The sequence below is a fragment of the Molossus molossus genome, unplaced genomic scaffold (genome assembly GCF_014108415.1).
Source record: "Molossus molossus isolate mMolMol1 unplaced genomic scaffold, mMolMol1.p scaffold_m16_p_26, whole genome shotgun sequence".
Classification (NCBI taxonomy): Eukaryota; Metazoa; Chordata; class Mammalia; order Chiroptera; family Molossidae; genus Molossus; species Molossus molossus.
This window is the reverse complement of record NW_023425362.1, coordinates 17,999-27,473: the sequence shown is the minus strand read 5'-3', so window position 1 is coordinate 27,473 and position 9,475 is coordinate 17,999.

Genomic DNA, 9,475 nt, shown 5'->3' with positions numbered 1-9,475 from the left:
TGCAGGCGGAGAGCGAGCGGAGTGGCGGGAGGCTCCAGGGTAGAACAAAGGGCCACTCCCCACGTGGGTGGCTGCAGGGCCCCAGGGGGCCTGCCGGCAGAGAGCCCCCTCAGGGGGCTGGCGCTGTGCAGGTGGGGGCGCTCAGCTGGGGGCTGTGGCCAGGTCAACGTGAGGGTCCCCAGGCACCAGCCAGCAGGGAACCAGATACTTCAGCTCAGTCCAGGCTTGTCCAGCACACAGCCCTCCGCTCCCGTGGGCTGACCAGGACATGCTGTCTTCTGAGGACCTGGGCTGAGGGGCCGTCGGGGAGGGCGGGGCTGTGCTCTGGTTGGGAGAGGCTGTGACTTTATCTGCAAGAGCTTGGCGATGATGTGTCAAGAGAGAGGCCAAAAGTCAGGGATGACTGAGTCCCTCCTGTCCACCTCCCTGGTCTCCGCTCTGTTTCCCCTCCCCCTCCATCCTGTCCCCTTCCCCTTCCCCTCCTTCCCTGGTTTATGTCACTCTCTTCCCTAGAACCCCTTCCTGCTTGGAGTGGTGGCTGCGTGGGGGATGCAGACAGGAGGCTGAAGGGGGGCACTTGGGCCCTGGGAGGTTCTGGGTTGGCAGGGGTTGTGTGGAGGTCAATGAGGGGACACAGAGACTGTGAGTGGAGGTGGAGACGTGGACCTGGAGGTCCCCTGGGGTGCTCAGGGCCAGCCGGTGACTGGATCAGAGCCTGGATCCGGGGCCAGCACAGGCAGGACAGGGGACAGGAGGCCCAGGTTATCTTGGGGTGCCACATGCCAAGGTGAGCTCCCCACTGCTTATCAGCATATTATCCCCCTAAACACACACCAGCCCCCACCACAGGGCCCTCCTTCCTCATCTTCATTAGGGGCAGGACAGGGTCTCTGGTTGGAGGAAGGCGGAAGGTCAGGGGCTCCATCTGCCCCTTTTCTGTGTCCCCTGCTGGCTGGCCCTGTCCTCCTGCCCTGTGTCCTGGCTTCACCTCTTAGGTTTGGGAAGTCGCATCTGGGGTCACCGCCAGGCTGACCCCTCTCTTTCTCTCACTTCTAACCCTCTCCAGTAAGCAGGTGCGGGGCAGGGCTGCCAGAGTGGGGTGTCCCCTGGGGAAGGGTCGTAGCTCTCAGGGCGTCGGGCTCCCATGAGTGTGGGAACTGCCGCATCCGGCCTCAGGGAGCCTGGGCAGCCCCGCACCCCACAGCCAGGACTCTGGCACTCACCCTGCGCCGACCTGCTCCCTGCCAGGGACTTCCTCTGTGCGTGTTTGCTGTGCCTGTGTGGGGGTGCCACCACCCAGGGGCGTCACGGCCTCCCCCCAGTCTGTCCACTCTGTGGCTTTGTGCCTGTGATGCATGTACTTGAATGGCCCACGTGTGGCCTGTTGGGATGCGCCATGGCCATGAGGGCTTTGTCCACAAGCACTTGTCCCCGAGGGCTTTTCAGGGGAGCAGAGCTCAGGGTGGCTGAGCAGCTGCCTGGCCCTTCCCGTTGGGCTGCGGTGACCATGCTGCTGGGCATGTGGGTTTGTGGTGTCCGTGCACTGTCAGCCTTTATACAGATGGTCTGTGGTGGGCGCTGGGTGCTGAGAAGTGCATGTTCCTGCGCCTGTGGTCACTGTGGCTGCGTCTCGGGACCCAGTGACAAAGTGCAGGAAGCGAAGGAAGCAAGGGGCCGGGCCCTTGCAGGGCAGCACCCTCCTCCTTGCAGGAGGACCCTCAGGGCTGGAGACCTGCCCGGGGCTCCCAGCCTCTGGTTTGGGGACAGGCATGCTAGAGTTTCCAAGGCACCAGCCCAAGGTGATCTGAGCCAGCAGAGATGGAAGGTGGGCGAGAGGGGATCCCCCGCGCTCTCCGGAGGCAGTTTCCATTCTCGAAGAAACACAGGAAGCAGCAGGATCATCCTGAAACTGCTTCTGAGGAGGCTGGTGGGGTGATGTCAGCGACCCTGTCCCCACCGGGAGGGTGGGACCCGCCACTGGCCAGCACCTTCACAGCTACTGCTGAGGTCGGAACAGGAAATGGGTAATAGTGTTTGCAAATAAAAACTTTCTGTTCCATCTTGTTTCTGAAGCATTTCCCAGAAATCAAAAAAAGGTTCCTAATTTATCTTCACAATTCAAGAGCCAAAATTTTTAAAGTTAGACATTTCTTTATTCTTGCTTGTTGACCATCAGCTTAACACTGCAGAACTTTTCCCATCCCCGTGACAATTATTTCTTCCCTCCCCCCATATTCTTGATAACGAACTTTTCAAGGAAAGCCATGCTCTCTTCTCTCTTCTGTATAGAACTTTATCCAATCCCCGTGACAATTATTTCTTCCCTCCCCCCATATTCTTGATAATGAACTTTTCAAGGAGAGCCATGCTCTCTTCTCTCTCCTGTATGGAACTTTATGAATGAGGGTGTCTTCTATCAATGCTGCCCCGGCTGCAAAGCAGTGTCTGCCCGGCTCCTTTCACAGTCCAGGTCCTGAGGCTCTTGCTCATGATGAATGGTCTCTTCACAAAGCAAGCCCACCACTTTGCTTTGTTGTGGGTCAAAACCTTTCTCACATCACCGGTGTGGCTCTGGTTGAGCGTTGACCCCTGCACCAGGAGGTCTCCGGTTCGATTCCAGGTCAGGGCCCAGGCCCAGGTTGTGGGCCTGATCCCCAGTGGGAGGCAGGCAGGGGGCAGCCAATCGATGTTTCCCTCTCCCTCTCCCTTCTTCTCTCGCTAAAATCAATAAAGAAAAAAAATGTTTTTTAAAACAGAAAAAACTGTCTCAGCCTCAGTCTGGTCTCTTGCTTTAGCTGCTGCAGTCGGGCCCTTGGCACTTTGTCTTCCTGGTTGTCTGCAGGGTTGGCGGGAACTGCGCTGAGCGGAAGACCAGGCTCCCGGGGAGGGAGGACGCGCCGCTCCCAGGGCTCACGTGCCACGGCGTCTGGGATCAGAGTTTCTTCAGAGGACACGGGCCCTGGAGTAACAGCCGGCTTCGTCCACGTGTCTGCGCTCTGTCTCTAGGTCCTGTGAGCTGGCTTCTGCCGGGGAACAGTGCCGTGTTCCACAGTCTGGTGTCGGGTCCGTGGGAGCGGTGGTGATCCAGCACCTTGGCGGCACCAAGTGTCACCGAGATGAGCAAGAACCACGTTTTTATTTTTATTTATTTTTATTTTTTTATCCTCACCCGAGGATATTTTTCCATTTTTTGTACAGATAGAATGGGAGGGAGAGAGAGGAAGGGAGAGAGAGTGAGAAACATCGACGTGAAGGGACACATCGAGTGGCTGCCTCCCGCACGACCAACCAGGGCCGGGGACAAACTGCAACCGAAGTACATGCCCTTAGCGGGAACCGAACCCGGGTCTCTCCAGACCACAGGCCGACGCTCTAACCGCTGAGCGAAACTGGCCAGGGCTATTTTTATTTTTTTATCCTCACCCAAGGACAGGCTCATTGACTTGTTTAGAGAGGGGGGGAGGGAGGGAGGAAGAGAAAGAGAGAGGTCCGTGTGAGCGAGAACATCGATTGATTGCCTTGTGTTGGTGCCCCAACAGGGGACCAACACCACAGCCCTCTGGCACACCCCATCCCACGAGCCGCACCAGCCAGGGCAAGAACCAACTTTAAAAAAATTAAACAAAATATTTTCACCACCTATTATGCACAAGAATAAAGAGAGCTGGTTGCCTTTGTGTTAAGGTGGTGGGGGTCACAGGAGATTCTCACCCTCCTTACTTTCTAGAATACTGTTAGTAGTTTAAATGGGAACTTACAGTTTACATTTCCACGTGTGTGTGTTTGTGAGTACATGTGTGCATGTGTAGGTGTGGCGTGTGTGTATTCACGTGTAGGCATGTACATATGCGTACAGAAACCCAGGACTTGAGGCACCGCCCAGGTATCATCCAGCGTTGCCTCGGCTGCCTGGGTAGCACCCCCAAAGCCTCAGACGTCAGTGCTTAAAACACGGGAGCTAGAAGTTCGTTCGTTTCTTGAGCAAGAAGTCCAGAGGTAGGTAACCTGGAGGCAGTGTGGTGACTGCCCTTGTCACCAAGGGCCCAGGGTCTCACTTTTCTGCTTCCTCCATCCACAGGGGAAGTCGCGGTCTGGGATGGCTGCTGGGGGCCCGCGCACCGCGCACAGACCACGGTGGGGGAACTGGACCAGCTGTGTCCGGTGTCTGGTCTCCTGCGGTGGGCCTTTCCCAGGAGCACAGCCCAGCAGTGTCCTCTGACAGCTCACTGTCCCTCGGCTGCAAGGCGGAGATGTCACACGGCTTAGAGTCAGAAAAGAATCCCAGAGAAAAAACATGGCGAAAACATCAACACTCTTTTTTTTTTTAATCCTCACCTGAGGACATTTTTCCATCTTTTGTTCAGGTAGAGTGGGAGGGAGAGAGAGGAACACAGAGAGAGAGAGAAGCATCGACGTGAAAGGGACACATCGAGTGGCTGCCACCCGCACGACTGACCAGGGCCGGGGACAAACTGCAACCGAGGTACATGCCCTTAGCGGGAACCGAACCCGGGTCTCTCAGGACCACAGGCCGACGCTCTAACCGCTGAACCAAACCGGCCAGGGCTCAACACTCTTTTTAAAAAATTTTTTATTTATTTATTTGTTTTTGTTGCAGATGTTTCTCATTTTTCCCCCATTGACACCCTTCTCCTCTCTCCCCCGCCCGCCCCATCCCCAGCTTTGTTGTCCATGTTCATTGGTCATACATACATGCATGTAAGTTCTGTGGTTGATCTCTTCTCCCATAACCACCCCCTCCTCTGAGGCTTGTCAGTCTGTACCCAACCTCCATGTCTCTGCGTTAATTTTGTTCAGCAGTTTGTTTAATTCATTATATTACACAAATAAATGAGATCATGTGGTATTTGTTTTTCTCTGCTTGGCTTGTTTCGCTTAGCATAATACTCTCCAGGTCCTTCTATGTCGTCTCAAAGGATAAGAGATCTTTCTTTCTTACAGCTGCATAGTACTCCATTGTGTATATGTACCACTGCTTTTCTATCCACTCATCTGCTGATGGACACTTGGGCTGTTTCCAGATCTTAGCTATTCTAAATAGTGCTGCTATGAACATGGGGGTGCATATAGTTTCTGATTGGTGTTTCAGGCTTCTTAGGGTATATTCCTAGAAGTGGGATCACTGGGTCAAATGGCAGTTCAATGGAATACTATGCAGCTGTAATAAAGAAAGATCTCACATCAACACTCTCGACAGAATGAGCTGCAGACTGGGCAAGGATGAGGAGGGGAGGGGTGAGCTCACAGGAGATGAGAAGGAACGGCTCCAAGTGCAGGTGAGCGAGGCAGAGGATTCCACAGGGAGGATGGGGCATCCGGTCTGCCTTTCTGAGGCCTTGACTTCAGGTGATGATTATGTAAGTCTGTCTGTTGGAACTTCTATGACCACCAACAAAACAAAATGACAGAAATGAGAGTGTGGCACCGACCTGGGGTGGGGTGAGCACGAAGAGACAAAATGATCAGTCCACACAGGGCAGCGTAGGAGGGGGTCACAAGTGCAGGGCAGGCCTGGACGGTGATCAGAGGAGCTGGATGGGGCCACTGACGAGGGCCACGTGGGCTGCAGGCAGGCGCAGAGGGTTAGGCTGTCCCTGCCAGATGGGGTCGAGGCTGCCTGTGGTTGAGACACTGGAGATGACTGTCCCGCAGGCCCTGTGACCCTCAGCAGGGACGGGGAGCACACCCTGTGGCTGAGACACTGGAGATGACTGTCCCGCAGGCCCTGTGACCCTCAGCCAGGGACGGGGAGCACACCCTGTGGCTGCAGAGCTTTTCCCCGTGGGGAGGGTGGAGCAGGGTCTGGGCCCAGACGCACAGGTGTGGCAAGTGCCCCTATTTGGGGGGTTGCTCCCCAGTTTGGCCTGGCTCTGCCCTGGTTCACTCTGCCAGTTCCCTGGGGCGGGACCTTCCCCATCACCTCCCGGCTGCTGGGACGAGGGCGCTGCGGGCGAGGCCTTGCTGACCGCAGAGCCGGCAAGGTGTGTTGGGATCAAGTCTGTCCTCAGCCTCCCTTGGTCGGAGCCTTTATGTTGACAACACCGAGTGGGGGTTAATGGCTTTGGTCCCACCTGACTGTCTCTCAGCAGCCACACAGGGAGACCTGCTCCTGGCTGCGGGGTGGGTCTCAGGCGCTCTGCCCAGCAGAAGGGCTGCACCAGCACCGGGGGCTGTGACAGGGGTGGGACCCCGGCTGCACTTGGCCTCGTCCTGAGGGTCATCCTCAGCCACGGTCCCCAAGGGGCCTTACTTTGCTTCTCATTTGTGTCTTCCGGCCCTTCCCAGCTCCGCCTGACCACTGCCCTTTCTTCCCTCAACTCACCTTTCCTCATCGTACCCGGCACACCGTGATGCCCCCAAGCCCACGGAGAAAACAGAGAAGGCGGGCAAGGCCAGACCCACGTGCACAGAGAGCCCAGCGCAGCCTGCCCGGCGGCCACGTTTCGGGACTGCGCGTGGGGGTGGGGTGGGGCTGGGGCGAGGCAGCTGCAGGAGCAGAGCTCCCGGGAGCTGGCTTCTAGGTGCCGACTGATACTTCACACCTGTTGCTGAAGCTCTGCATGGAGGCTTCAGGCATTTACATAAATGCTGCACAGCTCTAGCCAATGAAGTCTGAAAGCACTGATACGTGCTCAAGGAAGTTCTTCGCAGCTTGCTTTATTTGTTTATTCATTTCAACTTATCTTTATTGTTGAATGTATTAAAGATGTCCCCCTTTTTTCCCCATTAACCCTCTCCTCCCCACTCCCACCCCCTGCTGTCTTTCCCACACTATTGTCAGTGTCCATTGGTTATGCAGATATTCATAGAAGTTCTTTGGTTTATCTATCCCACCTTCCCTCCCCTGGTCCCTGTGAGGCTCAGGAGTCTAACACCAATTTGTACTTTTTAATTCCTTCTTCTTTTTCACCATCCCGCAGCCCCCACCCATCTGGCAAGCAACACTAAGTTCTCTGAATCTAGGAGTCTGTTTCTGTTCTGCTTGCTCATTTTGTTTGTAGATCCCATTGTTGATAGATATGTATTTATTGTCATTTTATTGTTCATATTTTTGTTCTTCTTCTCCTTCAAGAAGACCCTTCAACATTTGATATAATACTGGTTTGGTGGTGATGAACTCCTTTAGCTTTTTCTTGTCTGGGAAACTCTTGGTACTTCCATCGATTCTAAATGACAGCTTTGCAGAATAGAGTAATCTTGGTTGTAGGTCGTTGCTTTTCATCACCTTGAATATCTCTTGCCACTCCCTTCTGGCCTGCAAAGTTTCTTTTGAGAAATCAACTGACAGTCTTAAGGGAGCTTTTGTAGGTGACAAACTGCTTTTCTCTCGCTGCTTTTAAGATCCTCCTTTGTATTTAACCTTTGGCATTTTGATGCTGTGTCTTGGTGTGGGCCTCTTGGGGTTCACCTTGTTTGAGACTCTCTGTGCTTCCTGGACTTGTATGTCTGTTTCCTTCACCAAGTTAGGGAAGTTTTCTGTCATTATTGTTTCAAATAGGTTTTCAATTTTTTGCTCTCTCTTCTCCTTCTGGCACCCCCAAGATGCGAATGTTGGCACGCTTGAAGTTGTCCCAGAGGCTCCTTACACTATCCTCATTTCTTTAGATTCTTTTTTCTTTCTGCTGTTTTGATTACGTGTTTTTTACTTCCTTATATTCCAAATTGCTGGTTTGCTTCTTGGCTTTAGCTACTGTACTATTGATTCTCTGTAAATTATTCTTTATTTCAGTTAGTGCATCCTTCATTTCTGACTGGTCCTTTTTTATGTTGTTGATGTTCTCACTAAGTTCCTTGAATGTCTCATCTAGTTCCTTGAGCATCCTTATAACAAGTGTTTTGAACTCTGCATCTGATTGGTTGCTTATCTCCATTTTGTTTAGTTCTTTTCCTGGAGTTTTGTTCTTTTCTTTCATTTGGGACATGTTTCTTTGTCTCCTCATTTTGGCTGCTTCCCTGTGTTTGTTTCTATGTATTAGAGTTGCCATGTCTCCTAGGCTTTGTAGGGTGGCCTATTGTAGTAGGTGTCCTGTAGGACTAAGTGGAACAGCCTCCCTGGTCACCCAGCTGGGCCCTTGAGGTGCACCCCCAGTGTGGACTGTACACCCTTCTGCTGTAATTGAGTCTTGATTGCTGTTGGTATGTCAAAGAGAGGGATTTACTTAGGCTGATCAGCTCCAAGGACTGGCTGTGCCCACTGACCAATGACCTTTGACTACCTTGGAGGATCAGCTGTGCAGGGCCCACTATACAGCAAGATTTACTGCAGCAGGGCTCTGGTACCCATTGAGTCTGCTCCTTGAGTGTGTCACTTGTGGAGGTGGTTGGGTGGTGGTGCTTTGATGTGGTTTGAAGCTGTCCACTGGGTGTGCTGGCTCTGGCGCAAGGTCAGCCACTTCCTGTGTTCTACCCGGGGTCACCAGGCATAAGCTACAGAGTGATCTGCAGATGGCTGCTTCTTGTGCTGGGCGTGGAGGTGCCCCGGAAAAGCCAAGCTGTGAACCAAGGCTGGCTGCTTCTAGTGCTTGGTCTGGGGCCACTTAACGAGAAGTATGGGGCTTGCTGAGACCAGATGCTTCTTGTTTGAGAGATTTTAGGAAACTCCGAAGCAGGAGCCAAGACAGGCCAATTCTATGGTAAAGCCATAGGACACAGCTTGGGTGGGCCTGAAAGTTGGATGGGGCGGGGCCTCAGGGAATCACCGGGGTGGGGCCAACAGTGTGAGCCAGGTTGCTGGAGTCCCAGATATGAGGCCCTGTCTGCCGTCCCTGGGAAGGGCTCACCAAAGGAACAAAGGCTTCTGACAACACGTCTGTCCAGGAGAAAGCTGCCTCTCCAGCCCTTGTCCCGAGACTAAACAGCTCAGTTCTTCCCTGTATGTCTCTGTCGCCCCTCAAGCTGCCTCCCCCATGCTGGAGCTCAGAGGGAGCAAGTCCAAGTAAGTCCGTGTGCGGGCCCTTTAAGAGGAGCTGCCTGGGGCTCCAGCAGTCTCAGCTTCCCTCTGCCTCAGTTGCCCCTGGTTTTACAGCCAGAAGTCATGGGGATTCTCCTCCTGGCCCTGGAACCCTGAGCAGGGCACCTGGTGTGGGACGGGGACCCCCCAGTCCTCAGGGAGGACCTTCCCAGCCAAGGTGTCCTCCTGATTTTTATCCGCCACACGTGGGTGTGGAACCAGCACGTCCGCCTCCGCCCTCCTACCAGTCTCGGTGTAGCTGCTTCTTTAATCTCATAGTTGTAGGACTTCCATTCAGCTGTATTTCAGGAGCTTCTGAATGATGGTGTGTTGTAATTTTGATGTGTTTGTTTGTTTGTTGATTTAGAGAGGAAGGGAGAGGCACAGAGTTAGAAACACAGAGAGAGAACATCCATTGGCCGCCTCCTGCACGCTCCCCACTGGGGACTGAGCCCACAACCCAGGCATGAGCCCTGACCGGGAATCGAACCCGTGACTTCTTGG